Source organism: Lepidochelys kempii, chromosome 1, assembly GCF_965140285.1.
Source record: "Lepidochelys kempii isolate rLepKem1 chromosome 1, rLepKem1.hap1, whole genome shotgun sequence".
NCBI classification, from domain to species: Eukaryota; Metazoa; Chordata; order Testudines; family Cheloniidae; genus Lepidochelys; species Lepidochelys kempii.
In genome coordinates, this window is record NC_136380.1 from 66,696,540 (window position 1) to 66,724,183 (window position 27,644).

Below are 27,644 nucleotides of genomic sequence, written 5' to 3' on the forward strand. Positions count from 1 at the left end.
TAAAAAAAAAGCAGTGCTAGTTTGTTTTTAGTGCTCCTATTTCTTCAATTACAATACATACAGCTACTCTGTACCCATAAAGTCCTCTGGAGAATATGCTCCTTCTAAGATTTTTCTTGCACTTTTAAAAAGTTCCCTCTTGCACTATTTCTAGTATCTACAGTATGCTGAACTGAAAATTGTGTTTTGGGACCCTGGCACTTGTTTTTATTTTGTTTATTTAACTGTTTCATCTTTATGTTTTTTATAATCCTGTACATGCCATAGCATACGGTATGCTTACTCCCAGAATCACTCATATTACTTTCCCTTTGTATAAAGTGTCATAATGTCTTCTAAAAGTTGTTTTGCTGTTAATAGGGGGAAGCTCATGTTAATTTATAATTTAGAATACTACTTTTAGTTTGCCAGAAGTTGGCTCAGTTACAAGACAGGTTAATAAATCAAAAGATGTGTCGGTTTATTATTTGACCCAATGGCACTCACAAAATACCCATACCTACTGTGGCATTCTTTGTATTTGACATTTTACCTTCACATTTTTTAATATCTAGTGAGAAAATCTGGCCCTATTGAAGTCAGTGACAAAACTGCAATTTATTTTCATAGGACCAGGATTTCATCCCTAGTGTAAACAAGGCTTGTAACCAGAAGTATTTATTCCAGACCAATCATCTTTCACAGCCAGTGAAACAGCAGACTGCAGATTAGCTCCTTCCACACACAATAGTCTAAGGTCCACTGATACTTGGAAAATGACCCACTGTTGACAATCCTTGTCAGCTGTCACACTCTATGTTCATCAACCAATGGTGAAAACTGTTTGTCTGACAGAGAAGACAGGGCTAACCCATTTTGAATTTTGCAATACAAAAGAGGTTTGTAAACCAGCTTAACCAGACTTGAGGAATCTCCCCAGTTGAGGAAATCTCCAGACAGTATAGAGGCAGAATAGCCTAGTGTGGCAGTTTGGAAAATGTAGCTAAGTAAACCTTACAAAATGTCTCACTGTATACTGAATCAGCCATTTGATATTAGGGTTTGTGTCACATACCCCCAGACCTGAGCTAGGGACATTCTACAGGAACAAATAAGAGTCATTAACTGACTGATCTTCAATTCAAAGAGCTACATGCAAGAATGATGAGAAGGCTGCAGCTTAAGAGAAATCAGTTCTTCTCAGGTTCCCTGTAAGGTGTGGGGTTGCAACAATGGAAATGACTCAGCAGAAAAGAAGGGCCAAAGATAGAAGGTATTAGAAGTTGCTGTTAAAGAGGGACATGCTCACTGAGCTAAGAGGGAGTCTTATGACTGGTGGGTCTAAACACACTAAGGACAACTTGTTGCAGGAGTTAGAAGAGAGTCCATGATGACAAGACTGAGTCATGGGAGTCGGGGTGAGGAGAGGGAACCTGAAGGCACTGACTGAAACACAAAGAACATTCAAGAATGATGAGGACTCTAAGGGACGGAATTGCATGCAGATGTTTATTGTTTTTTGACTAAGTATGCTTCTTTGGGGCTATGTCTTTGAGTAAAATATAATTGCTTTAAAAAGTCCTCCGCAAAGTCTATGGGTTACTTACTTCAACAGTCATGTGTCTGTGAAGGGTTAAAATATAAACTGGAGTACCCATGAGGGTGGAGTTCTGGGGAAGGTATGCTTTAGTAATGGGGTACCTTAGGGGATCAGCACCGATCCTGGTTGCCAGGCTTTGAGTAGAGTGAAAACTAAGTTCAAAAAGCATCAATGCCTCATAATGTGCCAGAGGGGAAGGGAGCATTGGGAGGGGGCCAGTGGAGGGCTACTGGGTCCAGGCTTGCATGGGGCCAGTGACCACTAACCACCACATAACAGGTATAGTGGATCAGCAGATGATACTCCAGATGTGAGGCTGGAGTAATGGCTACACCGACACAGTATTCTATACACCATGATTTCTATTATTGTTTGTCTTCTATCACTTTTTATCATTTACATTTATACAAGTTATATTTATGAGGGAAGGAGTTTATCCCTTTGTGATTATTGGCTTTCCAAATTGTTTTCTCGGGGCACTGTTGTAAGAATCTATTAGCTGCTCCACAGTTAATGTGCCACTTACTGTCTGTTAAACAGATTTTCTATTATCTTTCTATCCTTTGCCAAAAATAGGAAAAAAAAAAAGGGGGAAGATAAACTTTTATTTTTATGTCCAAATGCTACTCTCCAGGTTCCTGGAAATGTCATTTAACTTTCTGTGTTTAACATGGTGACTACCCAGGAGCCTGGTAAGCCTGGCAGCCTTGGCAGGTATTCATGACAGCTTGTCAAGCCGGAGGCAACTGCAGACAGTCTTTCCTCACCATAATTAATAATTAATTATTAGCCATTATTTTTTAATGAGTAGTTCTTTTGAATTCACGGGTATTTATTTTACACAATTTGTTTTGTTGTTTATTTTTTTAAAGTAAGAAAGGCAAGCAGTGTGCATTCTTTCAAACAAAAGACAAACGAGCTTGCTGCTTTCACGGAGGAAATAATGTGCAGATTTATATACATACAGACCTACATACACGCATGCATGTGTGGTATGCACACCTATATATACATAGGGAATCTAGCCCTTATTTCCAAACACAACTAACGTGAGCACCTTTTTGCAAGTCCAGAAAATTAAACACAGTCTAAACCACATCAGTTAAGTTGTCTACTATTTTACAAAAAGAAAACAACAGCCATGTTGTTCCTTAGGCTATGCCTACACTTGAATGGCTACAGAGGTAACACTGCAGCTGCACTGCTGTAGTGCGTCAGTGTAGACGCTTACTACAGTGACGGGAGGGGTTCTCCCATCTCTATAGTTAATCCTGAGAGGAGGTAACTAGGTTGAAGGAAGAATTCTTCTGTCAGCCTAGTATTGTCTACACCAGGGTAAGTTGGCTGAGCGATGTAACTGGGTCAACTTAACTCTTTAGTATAGACCTGGCCTTAGTGATTTGGAATGACATGTTCTCAGGAAGTGTAGAGAAGTCACTCTCCAGAATGCTGTCATGCGATTGGTATGAACTTCCTCCTCAGAGACATCACAAGGACTAGTCGAAAGCAGGCTTAGATTGGAGAGAAGAAAAGGTTTATGGAATCATTTTAATAAATGTGAATCATAAATGTTATTTGTATCAGCCATGTGCTCCATTTAATCACAGTCACCAGTTAAAATGACAGTAGGCTAAATAATAGTCACTTGATGCAGAGCAGCTGGAGTACTTTTTCTGCACATTGACAATTGTATAAACACACGCACACACACACAGATTCCCTTTGAGCCTTCACATAGCTGTCTGCTCTTCCACAACTGAGTGAGGCTTCGTAGTTATATTTATGAAATGGAGCCCAGATCCTGCAAACCCTTAGCATGTGAGTAACTTTACACATCTAGGGCTATTCACATGATTAACGTGCATGTTGGCAGGAATAGACTCAAAGGGTTTTATTCTCTTCTAGGCTGGAGCTCTGTTTGGCACAGGAGGATGGGGCAATGTCAACAAGTTGGTTCCAGTCCCCTCATTCCGAGGGCCATCCCTAGCCCCATCAGCAACTGAAGCTGGTTCTGGGCAGCTCTGACTTCTGCCGCTGGTGAAGTGAAGCTCTGATATGCCCTCTCCTCAGTGTATGTGTGTGCCCCTCCTATCTCCTATACCTAATGTAAGGGAATTGCAGCTCTTTATACCACCTGGCAACAAGGAAAAACCCAGCTAGAAGTGTGGCTGATAAAGTATCATTTTCCCCCCAAGATGGACTCACCTAAGCAAATTACATGTGTTGAAATGTCTGCAGAATTGAGACCTAACAAGGGCCATCTCAGAATAGAACTAGAGGAATACAATCCGATATAATTGGCTTCACAGAATTCAGTTTTTATGTTTTTATATCATTTTGACAGATAATATCAGTTTGTCAGCATTTTCTTCTATTTTTATTCATTTCAGCTTTCATAGTTAAGAGAAATTATGAGAGAGAAACCAAAAATAATTATTTAGTGACAATAGTTTTTGAGATTAAAATATTTAAAGCTTTTCTAGCTGTTAAAAGATAAATTAACATCACATTTCAAAATACACAAAGTAAATGTCCTGAAATCAAATTCCAATAAGTTATTGATCAGCATTTTTCTTACTTTGTCTATCTGTATATTACAATTGTTATCAATATAAATAATATTTGTTCAATTGTGTGGCTACAGTGAAATTGACATTATTGATAAAAATCTGATCCTTCCAAGCCTAGATGTATATATATATATATATATTATAGGGCTGTCAATTAATCACAATTAACTCATGCAAATAACTCAAAACATTAATCATGATTAAAAATTAATCTCTTTATCGTGAAAGTGTAATTTACTAATATAGATTTTTTTGTTACATAACCGCACTCAAAAAACAAAACAATGTAAAACTTTAGAGCCTACAAGTCCACTCAGTCCTACTTTTTGTTCAGCAAATTGCTAAGACAAACAAGTTTGTTTATATTTACAGGAGATACTGCTGCCTGCTTCTTATTTACAATGTCACCTGAAAGTTAGAACAGGCATCTACATGGCATTTTTGTAGCCGGTGTTGCAAGGTATTTACGTGCCAGATATGCTAAACATTCATGCCCCTTCATGCTTTGGCCACCATTGCAGAGGACATGCTTCCATGCTGATGATGCTTGTTAAAAAATAATGCATTAATTAAATTTGTGGCTGAACTCCTTGGGGGAGAATTGTATGTCTCTTGTTCTGTTTTACCCGCATTCTGCCATATATTTCATGTTATAGCAGTCTCAGATAATGACCCAGCACATGTTCGTTTTAAGAACACTTTCACAGCAGATTTGACAAAACACAAAGAAGGTAAAAATGTGAGATTTCTAAAAATAACTACAGCACTCGACCCAAGGTTTAAGAATCTGAAGTGCCATCCAAAATCTGAGAGGGGCGAGGTGGGGAGCATGCCTTCAGAAGTCTTAAAAGAGCAACATGCAGATGCGGAAACTACAGAACCTGAATCATCAAAAAAGAAAATCAACCTTCTGCTGGTGGCATCCAATTCAAATGATGAAAATGAACATGTGTCAGTCTGCTTTGCCTTGGATCATTATCAAGCAGAATCCATCATCAGGGTGGTTGAAACATGAAGGGACATATGAATCTTTAGCGCATCTGGCATGTAAATATCTTGCAATGCCAGCCATAACAGTGCCATGCAAACGCCTGTTCTCACTTTCAGGTGACATTGTGAACAAGAAGCAGGCAGCATTATCTCCTGCATATTGCAACCAAACTTGGTTGTCTGAGCGATTGGCTCAAGTATGATTAAGTGGACTTGTCGGCTCTAAAGGTTTAAAAAAATATATTTTTGAATACGGGTTTTTTTTGGTACAGAATTCTACATTTGTAAGTTCAATTTTCATGATAAAGAGATTGCACTACAGCACTTTTATTAGGTGAATTGAAAAATACTATATCTTTTGTTTTTTACAGTGCAAATATTTGTAATCAAAAATATATATAAAGTGAGCACTGTACACGTATGCTGTGTCATAATTGAAATCAGTATATCTGAAAATGTAGAAAACATCCAAAAATATTTAAATAAATGGTATTCTATTATTAACAGCGCAATTAATCACATGATTAATCATGATTAATTTTTTAATCATTTGACAGCCCTAATATTTTACATACATGTATGCATTTACACCTCTTAAAAGGTATTATAAACTAACAAAATAAACATCAGCTATCCATATCTGCCCCTGATTTAGCCATCATAAATTGGTTTATTTCTCATGTGTCAGAGCAATAGTGTTTTATGAGGACTGAATCTGAAGATGCGGCATGGTTTAGAGTTGGGATCGGCAACCTTTGGCACGTGGCCCATCAGGGAAATCTGCTGGCAATCCAGGACAGTTTGTTTACCTGCAGCATCCGCAGGTTCGGCCGATCACAGCTCCCACTGGCCGCGGTTCACCGCTCCAGGCCAATGGAGGCTGCGGGAAGTGTCAGCCAGCACATCCTTGGCCCATGCATCTTTATGCAGGCCCCATTCACCTGGAACAGCAAACTGCAGCCAGTGGGACCTGCGATCGGCCGAACCGGCGGACGCTGCAGGTAAACAAACCGTCGCGGCCTGTTAGCGGATTTCCCTGACGGTCTGTGTCGCAAAGCTTGTCGATTCCTGGTTTAGATGTTTCATTGACAGGAGTTTGAGAAGATCACATTATTCACATATGACAAAATTACAGATGAGTTATGCATCTCACCCCCAATACCTAATTCCAACTTTCTACCATGACATCATGTATTCTATGACATGAATGTTACAGAAAATCTATTTTAGAAGTTTTTAGAGATCTAAACAAGTGGTATTATTTTCAATATATTACAAAATTACAGGTTTCAGAGTAACAGCCGTGTTAGTCTGTATTCGCAAAAAGAAAAAGAGTACTTGTGGCACTTTAGAGACTAACCAATTTATTTGAGCATAAGCTTTCGTGAGCTACAGCTCACTTCATCAGATGCATACTGTGGAAAATAGAAATGTTTTTATACACACAGACCATGAAAAAATGGGTATTTATCACTACAAAAGGTTTTCTCTCCCCCCCAAACTACTCTCCTGCTGGTAATAGCTTATCAAAAGTGATCACTCTCCTTACAATGTGGTAAGGAGAGTGATCACTTTAGATAAGCTATTACCAACAGGAGAGTGGGTTTGTTGGGGGCAGGGGGGGAGAAAACCTGGATTTGTGCTGGAAATGGCCCACCTTGATTATCATACACATTGTAAGGAGAGTGATCACTTTAGATAAGCTATTACCAGCAGGAGAGTAGTTTGGGGGGGAGAGAAAACCTTTTGTAGTGATAAACACCCATTTTTTCATGGCTTGTGTGTATAAAAACATCTGTATTTTCCATAATATGCATCTGATGAAGTGAGCTGTAGCTCACAAAAGCTTATGCTCAAATAAATTGGTTAGTCTCTAAGGTGCCACAAGTCCTCCTTTTCTTTTTGCATGAGCTGGGAATCACAATCCTAGTTCCAAGTATTGACATAGCATGAAGCACTAGGGCACGTTTGAGCTCAGGCTCATAGTAGTATATACGTGGAAAATGTTGGTATAAGAAAAGCAATCTTATCTCATGCATTGTCACAAGTGTGACAAATCCACAACCTTTATATAGGCACAACTGCTACTATGCTCATGTTATAACAATTTGGAAATGTTTTAAGGTCTAGTGAAATTATTTCATTCTGTTTTTACCATTCTTTGAAAAACCATAGCCAGTGTTACTCAAAAGCAATTAATAAGGGATTAAAGGTGAAGGTGAACTTTCTCTTTGTTCCTGCTTTATGCATGTGAAGGCTGCTGTCTTCAACTAAAATAATAAATCTACTGTTGCAACCTTTAAAAAAAATCAGATATCACAAGAATGAGTAAATGCATCCCAGGTACCAGCATCAACAGTTATATCCACCCCAAAGCTGCTCAGGTTTCAACTAATATATTGCTCCAGGACAGAAGTGGCAATGTATTGCCAATATTTTAATGAAGGACTTCTACAAATATATTCCCTAAAACCGGTGAAAAATTCTGTATGATAACCAGAGGTACAAATGCCTGTAAGGAAGATGGGTAATGAATTGAAAGATCTATTTTTGATTGTTTGTTTTGCTATTATTATGGAAGACATCCCCACATAGTCTTCCAAGTCATTTTTTCTCAGTTTGTGTGTGAGGAAATTTTGACTCTTGGGAAAATATGCTGTGTTTTTGTTAGTTTTAGGTTATTCAAGGTTGTGTGTTAAAGACATCTTGGAGAGGGAGTTGTGCAAGAGGAAGAAGAGTTTGCTGTCTAACTTGGGCTCTCATTGCAGTAAATTTTTGAGGGAGAGTTACTCTTTGGGAACTGGGGGTTGGTATTGGGCTGAGATTCCTGGCCTGCATACTATTTGGTCATCTCATTTCCACAGTGGGATACATTTATAAATAAAGCAAATTACACTTGGAATATACCCAGACTGTGTCACTAATTTCTCCTCCATTAGGAAGCTATCCTGCAAGCCCGTTATCTGCTCTCCCCGATAGAATAACAATATTGGTGTTGAAAGAAAGGGCAACACTACTCAAACAAAAATCCTTTCTGAGATGCATAACCAAAGAACCTGGTAAGACTTTGCTGGAAATAGTTACACTTTGTCCCTGAAATTATGCCAAGTATCATAATAGTATAACACTGTATTCAACTTGTGTACTTTAATATGGTGGGTCTATGAAGAATTTGTAGAGCAATGCCAGGAGTATCCTCCTTTTGGAATTTTACTTTTTAAAATTCTTTATACTCAGTGTAATGTGTTACATTCCAAAAAGGGGAGGGGGGAAAAAAAGCAGCTTTTACAGGAGCTTTTTGATGAGCCAAAAAGGTAAATAGTGTCTGGCAAGGCTAATTAAGTAAGCAGTATTAAAAGAGGGAATATATTCCATGGGAGGCAAGGAAACAACCCTCCCCTTTTATTTGTTCACACTGGATTTTAAACAAGGGGTTGCCAGGGTGCAAGAGAGTATGTTAGTTAATCTAAGAGGTCTTTTTCACCTCTAATGTTGATGAATTCCCCTCCCGGCAAAACAGGGCTGGTTCTAGGCACCAGCTAAGCAAGCTGGTGCCTGGGGCGGCGCTGCTGAAGGGGCGGCAATCCAGCTGTTCTTGGGGTGGTGCTCCGGCAGCAGCCCCTGCGGCAATTCGGCAGAAGCACCTCTCCGATGTTCCTGTTCTCTCCGGCGGCGGTGTATTCGGCACGTAGAGCTGGCCCTGTCCCAAAATGACCTTTTCTCATTGGTAAATTATATAAAGATACAAATAGTGCACTGTGGAAGATAAACGTCTTTAATTCTTTTCTTTGTGACACGTGTAATATTAAAGAAACATGATGGAATTCTGCAGAAAGAAAATCTGTAAAGTTTTCATGGTTCTGAGAGATCAGCTGTTTGCCAAAGTAGTTTGTGTCTGTTTTTTTCAGGACTTAAGCCAGTGGAAAAGCACATGTATGATAGACAAGAAAGAATATCTCCAAAGGATCAGATAGCTACATACCCTTGTTAATTGAAATCAAGTATTTTCTTCATTTGCTATCCAATAACCTTTGAAACCCATGAACAAATTAAGGAGAGGTTGAAGGCTATAAAACAGCTCTTGAATATTACATGGGGGAAAGTGCCTAGTTATAGTGCAATGGGAAAAAGAATGAGCTGATTCAGGTGCACCATTTGGATCTAATTTTCAAACGGGAGTTTGCTCAATTATATGTGCAAAACTCTACGTTCAATGTATGTGTTATTTTTACTCTTATACTCCCCAGTGCTTGGCCTGACATACCTAGCCCAAAGCTGTCTTTAAGCTGTCCCAGTGGTCATCTAATTTGTAATCCAGAAGGTTTAGTGCAACCGCAAGTCCTCACCACACCCTGTCCAAGCCAATGGTTGGGAATTAGCTTACTCTGCCAATATCCCATAGAACCATTTCTCATGAGAGTACTGAGAGGTACAGTATTGTCAACTCCAAACATTAAATGATCATGAGATTGACTTATAAATAATGAGATAAAAAAAGGGTTGGGTTATTTTTATGTGTCTTCAGATTCTGAGTTTTAGGGTACACTCACTTAATATTTTCTAGCTTTTCTCGATGTTTGTCTAGCAAGGGCTAGACATTCACTTTGACTTTTTATTTTTAATGCAAGCTAAAATTGTCATATAACCACATTAATCTACACCTGGACTAAAGAAAAAGGACCAAATATTGCATGACTAGTGATAAATCTGTAAGAGTTGGTGACTTCAGAAATATCAAAATTTATAGAAGACATAATGGCCTAGCAAGTCCATCCTGCTGAATGAAAGTCAAAGACAAATTTGTTCTAAACACAGCCAAAATTTCTGGCCTTCCAAACTAGCCCCCTGACAGCAGGCACTGGACCCATGCCAATGCAGTGACGATTAAAACAAAAACCAACTAACAAAACAGCTCCCCGACCAGATCTACAGGGTGCAGACAGGAAGGCAAAACCCACGAAAGGAGCATGCCATCTTTGCTTTGTGAGAGAAAAACGTCTTTCCCAATAACAAATGACATTAATCTCTGCTCTCAGCACATCCAGAAGTCCAAGACAACAACAATCTCCAACTGACACTTAACTATTTAGGGAGCGAGAATGGTCAGCACAAAATGATGACAACTAAAGCAGCTTTACTTAGGAGGAATCATATAAGGTGTTGTGGGGACAGATGCAGTAGGGGCCAATCCAGCCCTTAGTTGCCCGCAAATGGCTCAGTCAGCAATAGGAGAGAAGGAGTATGGCCAAGACTGCAGTCTGCCACTCAACCAATCACTCCTCTGGGTTTGGCTGCATATTGAGGCTACACTGCTACATATCCAGGAGTGGGGGAAGAAAAGAAAGAAGGGTCCTCTCCCAGTAGTTCAAACTGGGAGGTGTGTCCATAACCCTGCTGTCTGAGACTAAGCTTTACTGTTTAGTGGAGTAGGCATTTTTGGTCTTTCAAACAGAAATAAAAAGAGACAATACAAAACTGAAAGTATTGGTACAGGCCCCTGTTCTACAAATGCCAGTGATAGGGTAACAGTTACAGCAACGAGCCAATACAGGACAGACCAGTAAGTACGTTAGCAACAACAAACTAGCAGGTGCAATATTAATGGAAGACACAAGGGGACCCAGAACTTTGTGTGTCATGCCATCAATTCTCAGACTTCCAGAGGATATTGACCATAAATAAATAATTCTTCCATTCTGCTTTTGATTAAAATGTTAGTAAAGATACAGAAATACATGTGCAGAATCTAAAATCTCACCAGTACTGAGAAAAATCCATAAAAGAGGCGAAGGAAGGTTTCCCCACTGCTCAGTCTTCCTCAGATTAATACCTATTCCCTAGAAGATAGAATTTCAGAAGGATAAGGGATTTGAAAGAAGGTATTGTAACTCACAGTACCCACATTGCTATACAAACTTGTGCTACACACATTATTATACATACAGAGAGCTTGTCTTTCTCAAGCGTGATATTAATATTCACAGGAAAGGGAAATCAGAAAGAATATCTGAAGTGAACTAAATAGCAGGACCTGTATTCAAAACAATTTCAGAAACCAGAAGTAGGACATAATGCCACTAAACATGGACAAACCAGTTTCTGAACAACATTTGGACTGAACCCACCAGAAAGCCCTTTTTGAAAATTGAGACAAACTTATTTTCATAATACTTTATATTTTCTCATACCTTTGCATTTGCTGGTTCCCACTTCTCAGGCTGGGTGCTATGTTTCTGTGTTTGGTCGGTTTAGTACACAACGATAGATAGATAGATAGATAGATAGATAGATAGATAGATAGATAGATAGATCGATAGATAGATAGATAGATAGATAGATAGACGTAAAACTTATTTTTGTGTCAACTTCAAAAAAACTGATCTTTATACTAAACATATGATAGTGTTTATAAAAGGAGTATTCATACAAGATTAATATCATTCTGCACAGAGTACTCAACTGATATGTAAATTTTAAAAAAATCAGTTTACTGAATTAGTATTCACCTTTTAAATGTGCCCATCAGCCTAGCATTTGGTGGCTTACTTAATACAAAAAAATCTGAGTAACATCCAATGATTGAATATCGAGGTATACATGGTTTTAGGCTTTCCTCATTTAAAGAAAAGATACAAACACAGATTCATACCTAGGTAGAGTATATGAACTGAACTGAACCCATTTTATCCTTGCATGCTGAGCACATATTTTTTCTAAACTAATCAAAACTTAAAGGAGGCTTATTTTGCTTCTTTTGGCTGAGTGAAAATACTGTCAGGCTTTCTTAAAGGTGATGACATAGATGATACTTTCCCAAAAAAAACCAACAACCTTTCATTGATTTGAAGATAAATTTCTTTCTGATACCCTTATTACTGAGCTCCTAGCAAATGCAATGTATGGAAAGAAAGGTATCGTCAAGAACAGGGGAATACTAAAGGTTGTCCTAAAATGCAGTATCACTGGTCATTTGTTTTAATGAATACAAAAAAATGCTTCCTCTGCCTTTCCAATGATTTTAGGAAAGAGAGAAAAAGATCATGTATACTGTGCAGCTAAGTTGGTATTTCTATTCTTCATGTGTAAGATGTTTGGAAGATAAAAATGTGGACGTCACTACAGCCTAACTCTGCACATTGCAGATTGCTTCTCACTGATTTCATGTGGCATCTCCCTTTAAATCAACAAGCATGGGAATGGGACAGTGATGGAGGTTCCTCCTGCTCTACATGTACCCTCCAGAGTGTGAGTTAGAGATGGCTATTATAGCCTACACTACTGGCCACTGGCCAAGTCGTGTGACTTGGGATGAGGTGAATGTCCCCCACCCCCCAGTTCCTTGTGAAATTACTTAGTGTCCAGCCCAACTAACTAGAGAGGCTCATGATATGGACTAGGTGGTAGCTCAATGGGCAGTGGACTGGAATTGTAGCAACTGCTTGCTGGGCATGGGGAAATGGGATTAAAGCTAAAGCAGGTTCTATTGGTGAGTAGAGGAAAGGAAGGAGCATTATGAGCAACTCTCACTTGGAGAAAGAGGTCAACAAGCACAAGAGTGACAGCTAAACTGGAGACAGAGTTGATGGTTATTTTGGAGAAGAGAACGTCAAAAATACAGATTAGGCAGCTGAAAGGAGGAGGGCTGAGAATTTGCAGAGCTAGGAGAAGACAGAATAATCCATGAAAATGGAGAAGAGATGTGGATCTACAGATTGGCTCAAATATGAACCAGATCCTTCTGGAGTTTAAAAATCTTTTAGTATTTCATAGATTGCTTGTTCCTTGTATTCATCCTCCTATTTTCTTTCTTTCTTTCTTTCTTTCTTTCTTTCTTTCTTTCTTTCTTTCTTTCTTTCTTTCTTTCTTTCTTTCTTTCTTTCTTTCTTTCTTTCTTTCTTTCTAAAGAAGGCAGAATTCTTCTCCAACAACTAACAACTACCCTGCCCCTGTCAGAATAAAAAAGACACATTAGCGATAATCTTCAAAATCAAGGTAGTCATGAGGCAGTCAGAACTTTTCCATTCATTGCGTGTTTTTCTTCAGTACCACACTACTATATCCATTTTATACTTAAATCAAAATGAGAGGAAAAAACATGTTGAAGTGTTTTTGTCAGAAATGTTTTCCTGTTATCACCTAATCTATTTTTGATATCTAGTTTTGTTTTAGCTTTGTATTATTTTAATTGGACAAGGACTGAATTGGGCTTTTGTAATATATACAGTCTGTACTCACCACGGTGCTTTATTTCTTGAACAAGACACTGATTTTACTTCTTTAGAACATATGATTCATGTATCCTGAAGTGCACCTTGTACACTAATTATTATTATATGCATCTACCTAGAGTTGTCTGTATATCTTTTCAGTGTTTGAAGCAGTGATGTGGATTTTCAAGCAGAAGAATTAAGAATTTAAAAAAGTGTGAAATTCAATGAGCAAAGTTGTGGCTTTTTCTCTTTGGAAATACCAAAAGTAAAATCTGCCAATACTTAGAATATCAAGGTTGAAAGGGACCTCAGGAGGTCATCTAGTCCAACCCCCTGCTCAAAGCAGGACCAATCCCCAATTTTTTCCCCCATATCCCTAAATGGCCCCCTCAGGGATTGAACTCACAAGGATTGAACTCATTAGCAGGCCAATGCTCAAAACACTGAGCTACTTATTTATAAATGTAATGTTCTGTGAGTACTGGATAATTCTTGACCAGTTCAGTAAAGGTGAAGGCAAAAATTTGTCCATGGTGATTTTATATCTGTTTTTGTTCTATACCAAAAACGTTGTTAATTTACAGTTATGGCTGCTCAACTGCACATCCTATCAATACCATCACCAAAAATCCAGGGAAAAAATCAATATCAACCCACAATTTGCATATCTAGGTCTTCACAGTCACACTCACATACCCAACCTGAATGTAAATACAGGTTGGTTATGTGATGTACGGATGTATGTGATGGGGTAAAATCTTTAACATGGTACTTTTAAATTGAAAACATGAAGTTGGAATTCAGTTTCTCCACATGAGTGAGTATGTGAGGAAACAGATGTGTGTAGTATTGCTAACCCAAATTGTTAAAAATTCATGAATATGCCAGTCAGGGGATTAGCGGTGTACTCTGGGTAGGGCAGAATCACCTCATGGTGAGAGTCAAAAAGTCTGTATCCCTGGCATTCATGTCTTGAGGTAGTGTCACCCACTGGCAAGAGTCCAAAGAATGCTTTACCTAGTGGCAATAGCTCAGGGTAGTGTCACCCAGTGGTGCGGGGTTGAGCACTGCCCACTGCCTGAGGTGGCCAGCAGCCAGTCTGCCCCTGTATAGCAACTGGCTCTCCTTCCTCCTCTGGTGTTGCTGCAGTCATCTGTGGTTGGCTAGATTCTTCCATCTCAGATATTTCTACATGCATACTGTCAAAGAAGTCAATGATGCTACAAAGACAAGCCACCACCTCCTGCAGCTCTCTTACATGTTTCTTGAGGGATTCCAACAATACGGTATCCCTGTCTGGCTTTTGTTGGCAGGAACATGCATTCTGCATTCCCAGCAAGTTAAGACCAGGGTTCGGGTCAGGATGCCTGTCTGGTGGAGACCTCCAGAGGTGCAGACAGAAGAGTTAGCAGTATTGTTGGTGATACTGTTTTCCTCCTTGGCAGGTTCTTCCTTGGGGATAGCTGCAAGTTAAGGAAAGGAAAAGGGAAAAAAACCCATACAACTCTATTTCCCTGACTTCCTCTGTTAGCAAACTCAACCTGCTAAATCCCTTAGACTCCCATCTGCTTTCATCTCACCTGCCGCATGTCAATATTCAGAATTGAACCAGTGATGCTGTATTGTTCAATATTCCATGACTGAGATAGATAAAAGTGGGGGCTCTGTACCATTGGAAAGGGAGTTACCCAACTTCCCAGTAAAACTTGGCACTCACTTCTCACTCCCTGAATCTAATATGACACAATTCTGTATTTAGAAATTGTAGTTCTTTCTAAAAGTTTTTTTACGTATTCCTTTAAGCCCTCTACAGTTGCTCTCATGGGAGCAGATTCAATATTGCCAACCCCCAAAGTTCAAAAATAATAAATCAAACCTCAACTATTAGTGAGACTGACCACAAAATCAGGCACTGGTCACTGTGGAGGATGAGGGTCAAAGCATGTGGTGGGTGAGTTCAGCAAACCCTTACTTACATGAGCAATCCTTACTTACATTATTATGTTGATATATTATATATCTGTATTGTATTGCAGTAGTGGTTAGGGCCCCCAACGGGGTATCAGAGATCCTTTCTGGTAGGAGCTGTACAAACTCATAGCAAAAAGATGGTTCCTGCTCCAAGGAGATTACCTATTAACGACATTGGGACTACTCAAATGTAGAAAGGTTTCTTGGAATTTGAATATCAGTGTATATAGGTGATCCATACATTTACTGTACTGCATTATTATTATAGCCTCAAATACAGTCAATATGATTTTACATCTTTTTTTGGCAACATACATACTATAGCAGGGGTGGGCAAACTTTTTGACCTGAGGGCTGCATCGGGTTTCAGAAATTGTATGGAAGGCCAGTTAGGGGAGGTTGTGCCTCCCCAAACAGCCAGGCGTGGCCCGGCCCCCACCCCTATCCGACCCTCCCCCGCTTCCCGCCCCCTGATGGCCCCTGCCCCAGCCAACTCCCTGGTCTGTGTCTCCTGACCAACCCCGGACCCCCCACCCCTAACTGCCCCATCCAACACCCCCTCTCCTTCCTGACTGCCCTCCCCAGGACCCCTGCCCCATCCAACCATCCCTTCTCCGTGACAGGCCGGAACCCCTGTCCCCATTCAACCCCCCTATTCCCTGCCCTCTGACCACCCCAACCTCTATCCCCATTCCCGGCCCCTGACCACCCCCCGAACTTCCCTGCCCTCTGTCCAACCCCCTCCCCTGCTCCTTGCCCCGCTGCCTGGAGAACCGCTGCCTGGCGGCGCGGCTGCACCAGAACAGGCAGTTGCGCTGCCCGGCTGGAGCCAGCCATGCACCACACAGCACACAGTACCGGGTCAGGCCGGGCTCTGCAGCTGCGCTGCACCAGAAGCTCGCAGCCCAGCCGCCCAGAGCATTGCGCTGGCAGTGCAGTGAGCTGAGCCTGCAGGGGAGAGGGGGCAGCAGGGGAGGGGCCGGGGCGAGCTCAGGGGCTGGGCCAGGAGCTCAGGGGCCGGGCCAAATGGCCCTGCAGGCTGGATGTGGCCCCCGGGCCGTAGTTTGCCCAACTGTGTGCTATAGCAACTTCCCCTTGGTTATTGCACTTTCTGCTTGTGTTCAGTTTCTTGTACATGTGCAATTTTACCCAATTTGTGATCTTCCTTAGACATGAAAAGTAAACATAATGGGCTTTTTATGTGTGATACGTTATTCAAACTCTCTGATAACTTTATAATTGTAAGAGGACATGATTGAAGTCATTTTCCCAAACCAGACACATCTAACCTAATTAATAAATAAGTAAATTCATGAAATAAAACCTTCTCACACCAACCTCGGACCAAGAAATAAAAAGAGCCAGAGGAAATTACCATCAATGATTAAAATATATTCACAGCTCTACCATTAAGAATACTTTCAAGAAATTATTGTTAATCACAGCATTTCTGAAATCCAGAAATTTCAGTCATTTTAAATTTAGATAGACAGACAAGAAAGACATGGCAAGAAAGACAAACATGGAATCAATGGGTTCTATTAACCGATACATTAGACATCAAGCAATAGCCTTTGTTGAGCAAAAATGCCTATTTGTTGGTTTCTAAGCACCTGTTCAAAAGCACTGGTTAATAAAAACAGAACAATGACATCTTAATGAAGGCTATAACTTAATGAGCTGTTACAAAGATACAAAGTTCTGTTTATGCAAAAAGTTTTTGTTTTAGTTTTTCTAAATTTACTTATTTGTTCTAACTTAAAATGATGGATCCGCATTACTGTTGATAGATTAACACAGAGGTTAATAGTGGGAACTGCCTGTATACATGGTCTTCATTAACACCGTATAATTAAACTGAGATTCCTTGAGCTTGACTTGTCAGACAAGATCTTATCTAGATGAATGGTTTTCCTTGCTTTGATAGCTTGAATGATTCTGAGAGTCATTTGACACTTGGCAGCCTACATTATGACATGTTATCAACCAAGCATTGTAAAGAAAAAATAATTATTTCAGAGAAGAAATACATGATAAAAATATTTTAAAATGTAACAATAGCAGTGTTGGCTCTGAGAAAAAAATTACAAAGCAGAGACAAGTCCAGTGAAGAAGAACATCTTTCTTCAGAGAACTTGCATCAAGGTTACTAATCAGTGAACACAGCTGTCAACTATCAATCCCTGCAGGAACATTATTTTGAGAAAGTTCAAACAATTAATCAAATGTATTCATTGTACTCCTCCCCATAAATTAACATAACCACTTTTTCTGTTAATACCATTGTCTTGGGGCTATTTCTTGACACACTTTCACTCAAGGGCAGTCAGGAGATAAATTTCATGTTGAGAGAAAATGTTGGAATGCCATTTCTGTCAATTCCACCTTAACTTCATCCTCTTTCTATGAACCCCTTTTCTACAAATTGCTGTGTATCCTCAAATTCTAAGAGCTCTCACAGTTCACCAATGAAATTACCTTCAAAATTAGCTCAGTCTTGACAGGAAGGGTGGTCTTGTGGCTACAGGCACTGGATGAGACCCCAAGATTGGCATTTAATTTGCAGTTCTGCCACCTTGCTCAGGTAAATTGCTTAGGGCTGGTAGATACTTCAAAAGTTCTACTGACATAACTGTGTCAGTGTGATTTATTGCCACCATAGTTGTGCCAGTAAAAAACCCTAGTGGAGATGCATTGATACTGGTATAGCTTGTTTTGGTTCCCAAATCAAAATAAGCTATAACAACTATAACTGCATTTATAGTGGGGGGCGGAGGAAAAGGAGGATGCATTTTTTTACTGTGCAAGCATAGTTGAAGCAGTAAATTTCTAAGTGTAGACAAACCCTTAATCTCTCTAGCCCCCTCTGTTAGGAGGGGGGTAATGATACCTCCTTTCTCCCATCCTTTGTCTATTTAGGATGCTAGCTTTTCAGGGCATGGGTTATCTCATACTCTGTTTGTACTGTTCCTGTAGTTCCTGTATTTTTGAAGTCTCTAGATGTTACCACAATAGATATAATAACATCAATTGTAAATGTATTAAACACAGAGGTCATACAGGTAAATTTCCTACCCATGGCAAATGTCAGCATTCTGGCAGTGTGTTTCCAATATGGCGTTACTGATGTGTGGTATTTTTATCAGAAAACCTGCAACTAAAATTAAATATACTCTGCCCACAACTGTAACTTGATAATGTGTCATCATGTAGTCATTTCAAAATTGAAAATAACACATATGCTTCCTATTATTATTATTATTATTTAGTCCTTGGGTTAATTGCTTGGGAGTGATAGACTCAGACTAAGCTACCAGACCTCATCCTCTTGAGAGGCTACTAATGCCCTTTTGTCCTTTAATTTAATGCACAGCATATTTTATGGCTTCAAAGAAGAAAATACCATCACAAAAGTTAGAGGGTAATGTTACTTCTGTATACTTTAAAATTCATTAACACTTTGACTCTAAGATATCTCCAACAAATTGCACTAAGGTGTTGAGGATGAGCGAACTTATCCTGGAGACCTTAAGCTCACAATGCCTGCACAATACATAGCCTGTCCACCATAACACAGTTCCCTCTCTCTACTTCCCCCTTCCAAAACTTCCCCTAGTTACCCATATGTATAGGGTCTAGTTCTCCACTGCCTTGCTCCTTGTGTAGTGAGTGTAAAATGTTACCAAATCAGAATGGTGGTGTTTTACACCTACTTTTCCCTTTGTAAATTACTATATAAGGTATAAGACAATGGAGAATCGGGACTATCAAAACACCACTTTGGCATCTATGACAAGAAATCCTTGCCCTGTAGGCACATACCATGTCTGCCAGCTGCCTCCTGGGCTATAAAAAGCAGAGGGAGGTAACTCCCAATGAGAGGCCTAGCCAAGAAGAATAGGTTGGATATGGGTGTGGGAAATATGGCAGAGTGGGACTCAAATGCTCAGAGTAGTTTTGAATCAGATCCTCAACCCAGCAGCCACATACACTTCACCTTCAATTTCACAAGACACTTAGGTAACTTTAACAGAACTGAGTAACTGACCAGTTTCCTAGAGCAAAATATGACTCACCAATATCACAAAAAGCTCTGTGCTACCTGGGAATTCCTCTACCCTAGAGGACTCCTCAGATGAATGTTTAGGGCAGTTTTATGTCCCCTATGCATTGCTGAAATAGCACAGAAGGGCTGTATTAGGCCAATAATCTGTCCTAGAATGTAAAGATAGATAATGATGATGAGGTCAGTGAGGAGAATAGTACTGATTATTTTGAAAGCAAAATAACTCTAAACACTTTTACATGCAGAAATCTGCTTCAGTAATGTGAAGACACAGAAATTAATAGAAGACAGCCTGAAAGATCAGTTAACCAATACTACGAATTGAAGATAGCTAATAATAAACAATACTTGGCATTTACATTAAAGCATTTTATAAACAGTGAACAATTAACTATCAACATATTTTCAACAGCTTTAGGAGATAAGTGCATAGGTTTATCCAAAGTTTACAGATGAGGAAAATGAGACAGAGACAATTGTACACTTATTGGGGTATCCCATTGTCTGGGATTAGGTAATTTTAGGATTTTGTGCTTTACTAACCTGGAAATTTGCAAAAATAGTGAGTAAACATTGAAAAAATGCTGTTTGCTCCCAGATTCTGTACCTCTGATGTATGTTTTTTTGCCAATTTTCACCCTAATTGTGGACCACTCAAGTGCATGAAAATACTGACTACACTAAAAAAATCCAATACATTACAGTAGGTAAATATGTTTATGTTAATAATAAATGAGTCTAAGTGTAAATGTGAGTCTGTCTGTTAAAGGTAATTGTAATACACACACTCACACTCACACACACACACGTGTACATCAGTCCTAATTAAAGACGTAGTGGAACTCCCTGCTCTGGAAACAGAGATGGTGACTTTGTTACCTGGGCAGACCAGGCGACTGAGATGTCATTGCTCCTTCCAGAGTGAGGAACAGGATCTGGATCCTGGGGTTCCCCCTGGAAAGAGACTTGGCAGCTCAGTAATCTGGGTGGATCCTGTAGGAACCCAGGGAGAACCCCTGAACCCAACTCCCTGCTTTGGAAACAGAGATGGTGGATTAGTTACCTGAGTGGATCTCAGGGAACCCAGGCAGAGCCCTTGCACCCAGCTCCCTTCTCTGGAAGGAGACATGGTGGATCAGTAACTGGGGTGGCCTACATAACCAAGCTACCATCTCTCCTTCTGGAGTAGGCCAGAAGAAGAAGAGGTGAAGGAGGCAATGTGAGACGATGACCCCCTCACTTTCTCTACCTCGCCTGCTTCAGAACCCATTCCAGGCCCACTCCCAAAGGAGAGGTCATGTTTTGGTAAAATGGGCCACCCAGGTTACCAATACTGCAGTCTCTGTTTCCAGAGCAGGGATCCACGACAGAAGTACTCTTACTTTTCCACAGTATTAACTCTTATATTTACCCAGAACGCCGTGAAGTTAAATTTTGCACTGATTTTCACCTGTTTTAAAAAAAAATTCTAACAAATGCTGATAACTTCCTGGGAAATTTAAAAAAAAATAAAAACCTAAAATGAAGGGCTTTGGGTATGTGACAAATAATATTAGAGCTGCAATGTTTGTTAGTGAAATCACTGCATATTAACATTAACTTTGTATTATCCATCAATTGTTCCACCCAATTAGGGAGCATGGTTAACAGTTTCCAAAGGGAAACCTATTCATCTGTCTCAGCTAAGAAAGATGGCAGTTAGATGCAGGGTCTACAGGTTGAGTCAAGAATAGGAGAATAAGGGGTGGGAAATCCTGGAAATTATAAAGATCTGTTAGCTGTTCTAGTCTGTGCCCCTATTAGTGTAGGATATTGTCCCACAATTTTGTTATAGGAATTTTCTCTAATCTACAGAACTATTAACCGGGTCAAGGGCCCAGTCCTGAGTAGTCCTTAAACACGTATGTACTCATGTGAGTAAGGATGATTTAAATAAGTAAAGTTTACAGGAACAGGCCATGGTTTTGTATCTCTATTAAGTCAGTCAGGAACAACTGTCCATTATTTCCTGTGCTGATTGTTCCTGATAGTTTCATTAGCCTCTAGTTATTTGATATTTGTTACCTAATGTTCCATTATTTTACTATGGATGCATATATTGTACTGGATGGTAATTGTCAGGAAAATAGTTATTGAAAAGGCAGCAAATGAGATTTTACAATAATAAAGTCTTGCAGTGACATAAGTCCGAACAACTATCTGTGGTGGAACTGATAAGATAAGATGATAAATATGAAATAATTTGAAGACAAGAAAAGAAACATTAACAGCATCATATATATGAAATTCAGCTACAAATCTGACTCCTGGTTTTATTGAATTTTATCTATTTTCATTGAGTTATGGAACAGTAGTCCTACTTTTATGCATTTGCATCTTCTTGAAATGTTGAGATTTTGTATAAATTTGTTACTTATCCTGACAAAAGCCAGATACGTACATTTGTTCAATACATACAACAAAGATTCCTTATCTGAGATCTCAGGAGATAAATCCTACTCTTCTTACTCACAAGAGTAGTTTCATTGACTTCAGTAAAACTTTTCCTGTAAGTAAAGTTAGTACGAATTAGCCCCTCAAGCCAATAATTAATCCTTCAAAATGTAAGATAGATAAGAGTTGTAGATTCACCTGGTGACGAAGACTCCCAAGGGCTTTTATTTTATTTGAATTAACCCAAGAAAAATATTGCTTCTTTAACAAAGAGGGGTTGGTTTTTCACTACCATTATTTTCAAATATCATTAGGATGTATTATTCATAGCAAATAATTTACTTGAGGAATGAAGCCCTGTTGTGATTTTGAATTGTCCTCAAGCAGACTTTGAGTTTGGCAAATGTATTGATATTTTTAAAACTGTTTCATGGATGTTTTCTGTGAACATATTTCAGCTGACATGTTAGCTTTGATTATGCCTTTTTGGCGGAGACTGCCCCAAAGGTGCCAGTTGGTGTTAACTATGATAGTGGTTTATGTGATATGGCTATCAGTCACGGGGCGCTGGCCTGAGACCCACACCTATTTCTCACAAGCCATTGAGAGATGGTGACTGGTCTCTATTAGTGACCTACCCACAATTCAGAAACAGAAGTATTAATAAAAAAATGAAACAATAAGAAAACTTTTGACTGCTGTATCAGCAGACAAAATATGTGGTTTGTGGGGTTTTTTTGACCATGTCTATCTTATATATATAGTATTCACATAGAAATACCGCTACTTCTCATTAAGTTTATTGAAGACTTCAAAAATGTCCCTTACTCTTATGAAGCTGAATGACTGGCTTATGGGGAGTGGATGTGCTCCTTCATATACATAGATAAAAGGCTTCAAAGCAGAAGAAAAATATTGAACAATCACCATGGTTACAAGTTCAATTATTAACATTCAAACTGAGAGTTCAAACTAAAAATCAATTACCAGTGATTTAGCAGTCAACCTACAAAAAATGTGTATCTAAAATAAGCATTCAGGATGACAATGAATTCAAAATATTAATAATAATAATAACAGCAAAATCTAGGGTAATAATATACATATCTTGAAATCCCACATGCCAGATGGAGAAAGAGCCAATTGAAAGAGCCAAATTCTCAGTCTGGGAAAGCTTAATAAAGGAGGTAAATTGACATTAAAACTGAAAATGGCATACATTAGCAATTCTCTCTTTGCTTTTGTTAAAGAGAGAAAAAAACAACAACAAATAATTCAGACACCATGATGGCACTTCAGAAACAAATAGCAAGTAAAGGTGGCAAGCCCAGTCTAGGAAGTTCAAACAAGTCAGCAGTAGTAGTTAGGGGAAAGAAAAGTACAAGAGGAGAAATGGGATTGCCAATTTCATCTCACATGGTCCTTTGAGCTCCAGGAAGTGGGATTAAGCTGAATCAAATAACCTTCAATTTACCAATAATTCACCCATAACATCGTCTTGAACTAGCTGAGTAACAATCCTAGCTTAACTTCCTTTGTATGATGAGCATCTTAAAATAGTGTTTGCACTGGCAGACCAACATTCAGTAAGAGCTCTCAAGCATATTACCTTTTGTGGAATGGTCTGCACTTCAGCTTCACCAAGTTTCTTGTTCTGCAAACTTGCAACAGAGTGAGGCTCCTACAAAAGATGCCTTAGTACCATAAACTAGAGCCACATCCCCATGCATTCTAGTCCACCATCTGCTATTTATATTTCTGTGCCCTTCATAGTCATTAGTGAGTAAGACATCACACCTCCACCATAAGACTTGCTGGAACATATCCCCACAGAAGGGGAAGAAGTGGAACACTAGGGAAAGTAGTGCCTCTTCAGAAATCCTAGAATGAGAGCACAGTCTCCCCAGCTAAGCAAAATCATAGAGAGTTCAGTCAAGAGGCGCATAGAAACTTCAGAGGCTCTGAAACTGAGTTTTCAGTTGCAGAAGTTGGGACCATGTTCCTGAAAGACCCTTCTACCATCGGAAATCAGGAGTCATGGGGTGAAGGCATATTTCCCCGTGACTCCAAAAATCTCTCACTCATCATTTCTGTTCCCTTATCCCCATCTACTTCTCCATCTTCACAGTAGTAGCTGTTGCCAGAAGCTGGGAATGAGTGACAGGGGATGAATCACTTGATGATTACCTGTTCTGTTCATTTCCTCTGAGGCACCTAGGACTGGCCACTGTCGGAAGACAGGATAGTGGGCTAGACAGACCTTTGGTCTGACCCAGTCGGGCCATTCTTATGTTCTTAGTTCCCATGGGGTTTGTGCATTTTTAAGAATTCAGGAGCATCATCAGGGCCTCCATAGGGAAGAAAAAGAGGAAATATGTGAGGAGGGATAGTCAGGGAAACAGGAACTCATTTACAAAAATGTCCTGCCCCCCAGCAACTCCACAGATCCCAAACACAGTACATCTGTGATGCAGAGTCCTCGCCACACAACTTTCTGCATCAGGCAGACCAATCTCAGGAACAGTGAGCCCAGTACTTAGTTCATATATAGTGACTAAGAGCCTGATTTTTCAAGGTATTTAGGCGCTGAATGATGCAAAGAGTTGCCTAGTGTGATTTTCAAAAGCCTAATGGGCCAAGATGTTCCTTACTCCCACATACCCAGGGGTCAGGGTATGGCCCAAAGCCTTTTGTAGTTAGTCATTACCTTTTAGTTTACTTCACAGATCATCGCTATTATAGGAAAGAGTGAACAACACTTAATGGATCTGGAGCCTTTGAGAGATAGAAGAGTCTGTTTTTATGTTTCCACTATCCAAGCACATTTGGATGGGCTCCCACACATATTTTATGCTTTCACAAATTGAAAGCATAAAAAGGCAAACTCTTCTGTGTTTGTAAAGATGCTGAGGCAGGTTTAAAGAGTCTTGCAAATTCTTAAGTAGTTAGAACAGCACAAGCAAGGATTAAACACACACACACACACACTTTTTTAACTACAAAAGAGTAATGTGATAAGGATATACCTATCTACCTGTCTCCAATGTTCTCTTTATAGGGTAGCTTACTAAAAAGAGAGATAGTAATTTAGAAGAGTCAACATAAACACTTAAGCAAAGTTACCAAAGTGGTGTCTATGCCATACTAGAACTAAAGTGAGAATGAAAAGAAGTAAGGAAATCTGAGAATGTCATATGATGCCATATATACTTACCATATCCTTCTTAGTAATCTGCACCAAAAAGGGCGCAAGATTTGCAAGGTTAAAGTTTGCCTTCTTGAAAACGTATATAAAAGATGTTTATTAGAAAATGCTGGCACTACAGCTAGGTGGGAAATAATTTTCCTGTCCCTCAAATACTTTCAAGCGTTCACAAATGTTTCCTGTCTCAAATCATGACAAATTCAAAATCTCAGAAATTGTCACAAAGCAAACCAACCCACCCAATTATTTTTTTTCCAGTTTGGGTCAATCAAAACATTTCAGCAATTGTCGAATGATCTATTATTTAGTCTAATTATCTTCAGTTTCAAAACAAAATGTTGTTTCAAATTGTGTGATAGGGTACTTACCCCATACATGCCATGAGAGGGTTAAAATGAGCCTGAGAGGTGAATTAGCCCTCCTGGTTGCACCTGGAGAGCGGGCCAGGCATAATCAGAGATAAAGCCCAGCTGGAAGAGAGAGGGTTTGTTTTTTTTTTTTCTCTCCTTAAGAGTTGATGAGTCCAGTTGGAGGTAGGAGACTCATAGAAGAGGAGTGGGGAGTTCCTTTTCTCAGGGAAGCAGACTGAAAGAAGACTGAGAAGGAGGAAGGAAAGATGAGTAGATAGAGTGAGAGTTTGTGCAAGAGTAAGCTCGAAGCCTTAGCAAACAATTGTATTCAGAGAGAACTGGAATTTACTAGGTTGTCAACCACACAGAGAAGTCCCATTGAATCAGTCTTCATGGATGCAAAAGTGGAGGAAAGAAACAGTTTTTTATCATTAATCAGTCTCCACCATGTATACTTATAATTGTATATTTGGACCTACTCCTACTGTATATAGAAGTCCCACTGACTTCAATGGAAATTCCATGCATGGAAAGAAGATTATGATAGGATAAGAGGTTATGAGTAATTTAAGAATTCTAGGGATAGATAGGGCATGAATACTTATTTCTGTGGGTAATCCCATAACTACATCATATATATTAGAATGACACACAACTTAATGATAATATTTGTCCAATACACCAGTAAACCTAAATTAAACCCAATATATGATTGCCCTCGCCCTCTCAAACAACTCATGAAAAACCTTTAAACTCTTGAAAATAGTGGTGTAAAATTACTAGTTTTCATTATACATTCACTTTTAGAGCAGACATTTTCCACTGTAATACCATTGTTTGTGTGGAGAACAATTCACATGTGCAGTGGACTAGCAAAAGGCAGTTGTAGAGGCTGCACTCATGAATGTATTGATGAAAAACTTGGTCAGGCATTTCAATATTACAATGTGCATATATTAACTAAGTGTGATTAGATCTGTGCACAAAAGATCTTTCCATTTTAGGAAGGATTTTACACTGCTCCTGAAGTCAATTAGGCCCACAGATTACAAAAGGGCATATAGCAAATTCTGATTTACTACATGTTTTAACAAAATCCAGGTCTTCCATGACACCATTTTCCCCATGCCATGCTTTCATTAGATATTAGAGTAAATCATGTGGTGCAAGGTATGGAATAAATTTGGCATTAGCTCAGCCTTAGAACTCATGAAGTAATATTTTCTGAATATTGTAATTTCTTTGACAAGTTTTGTGATATTACTGAATAAATTAGTTGATGATTTTTTTCTACTATTCACCCAGAATCATAACGCTGGCACAAAAGTTTTGAACATATTTACAAAAAGTTATTTAGCAAATTTCAGGACATATTTTATATTAAATGTTCTGTGAATATTTTTCTGTATTATTCATTCAGGTCGACTCAGCATCTGCAATTTGTCACCACTGTGGACAAGAAGCAAATAAAGTGGTATTTAGAATGAGACTGTGGACAAATAAAAGAGATGTTTTAATATATGCTATTTTAGATAAGAATCTACTAGCTGGAGTTCAGTTAATTAATTTCTGAACTTTCAGTTTAACAGTTACTGTAACCACTAATTGTTTCAGTACTTTTACAGAGGATGTCTCTTTGTCAGCACTAATAGCCATGTTCATTGATCATGCTATCCTAGAGCAATGAACACCAGTAATATACTCTCAGTACTTATTCCAACACTATTTTATTCCTTTCTATCCTTTAATACACTGAAAACTTAAGGCTCAATAGAAAAGCAACAATCTGCCCCAAATAAGGTTCAGTGTGTAGCTGTGATGCTCCAGAAGTCAACTGAAGAAAGATTTGTGACCCTGGTGCCCATGGAGTCTGTTCTCACTCACTGTGAACCACTATGCAGGTAGCCTGTGCAGCAAAGTAAGGAGGCTCTTGTCTCTTACCTTAGGCACACATATATAATTCCCTCCAGTGAACATGCTCTCTCACTAATACCAAGACATAACTTCCTGCAGGTCATTCTGGGAACATCAAGGCATGGGAACACCTGCCAGCAAACATACCTGCAATCTGCAGCAAGGGAAGTCATGTTTGTGGATCAGGAGAAGTATATTTCTCCAAATGTGCACTAGCAATGTAACATGACCCAAAAGAACCAAGACACATTCATTTCACTGAATTCCATTATTTAAATTCCCTCTAACCGGTGATAAGCAGCTTATTACAAAAGCTAGTCCTAAACTGCTTAATTGACTGTAGATACCTTGTGTGA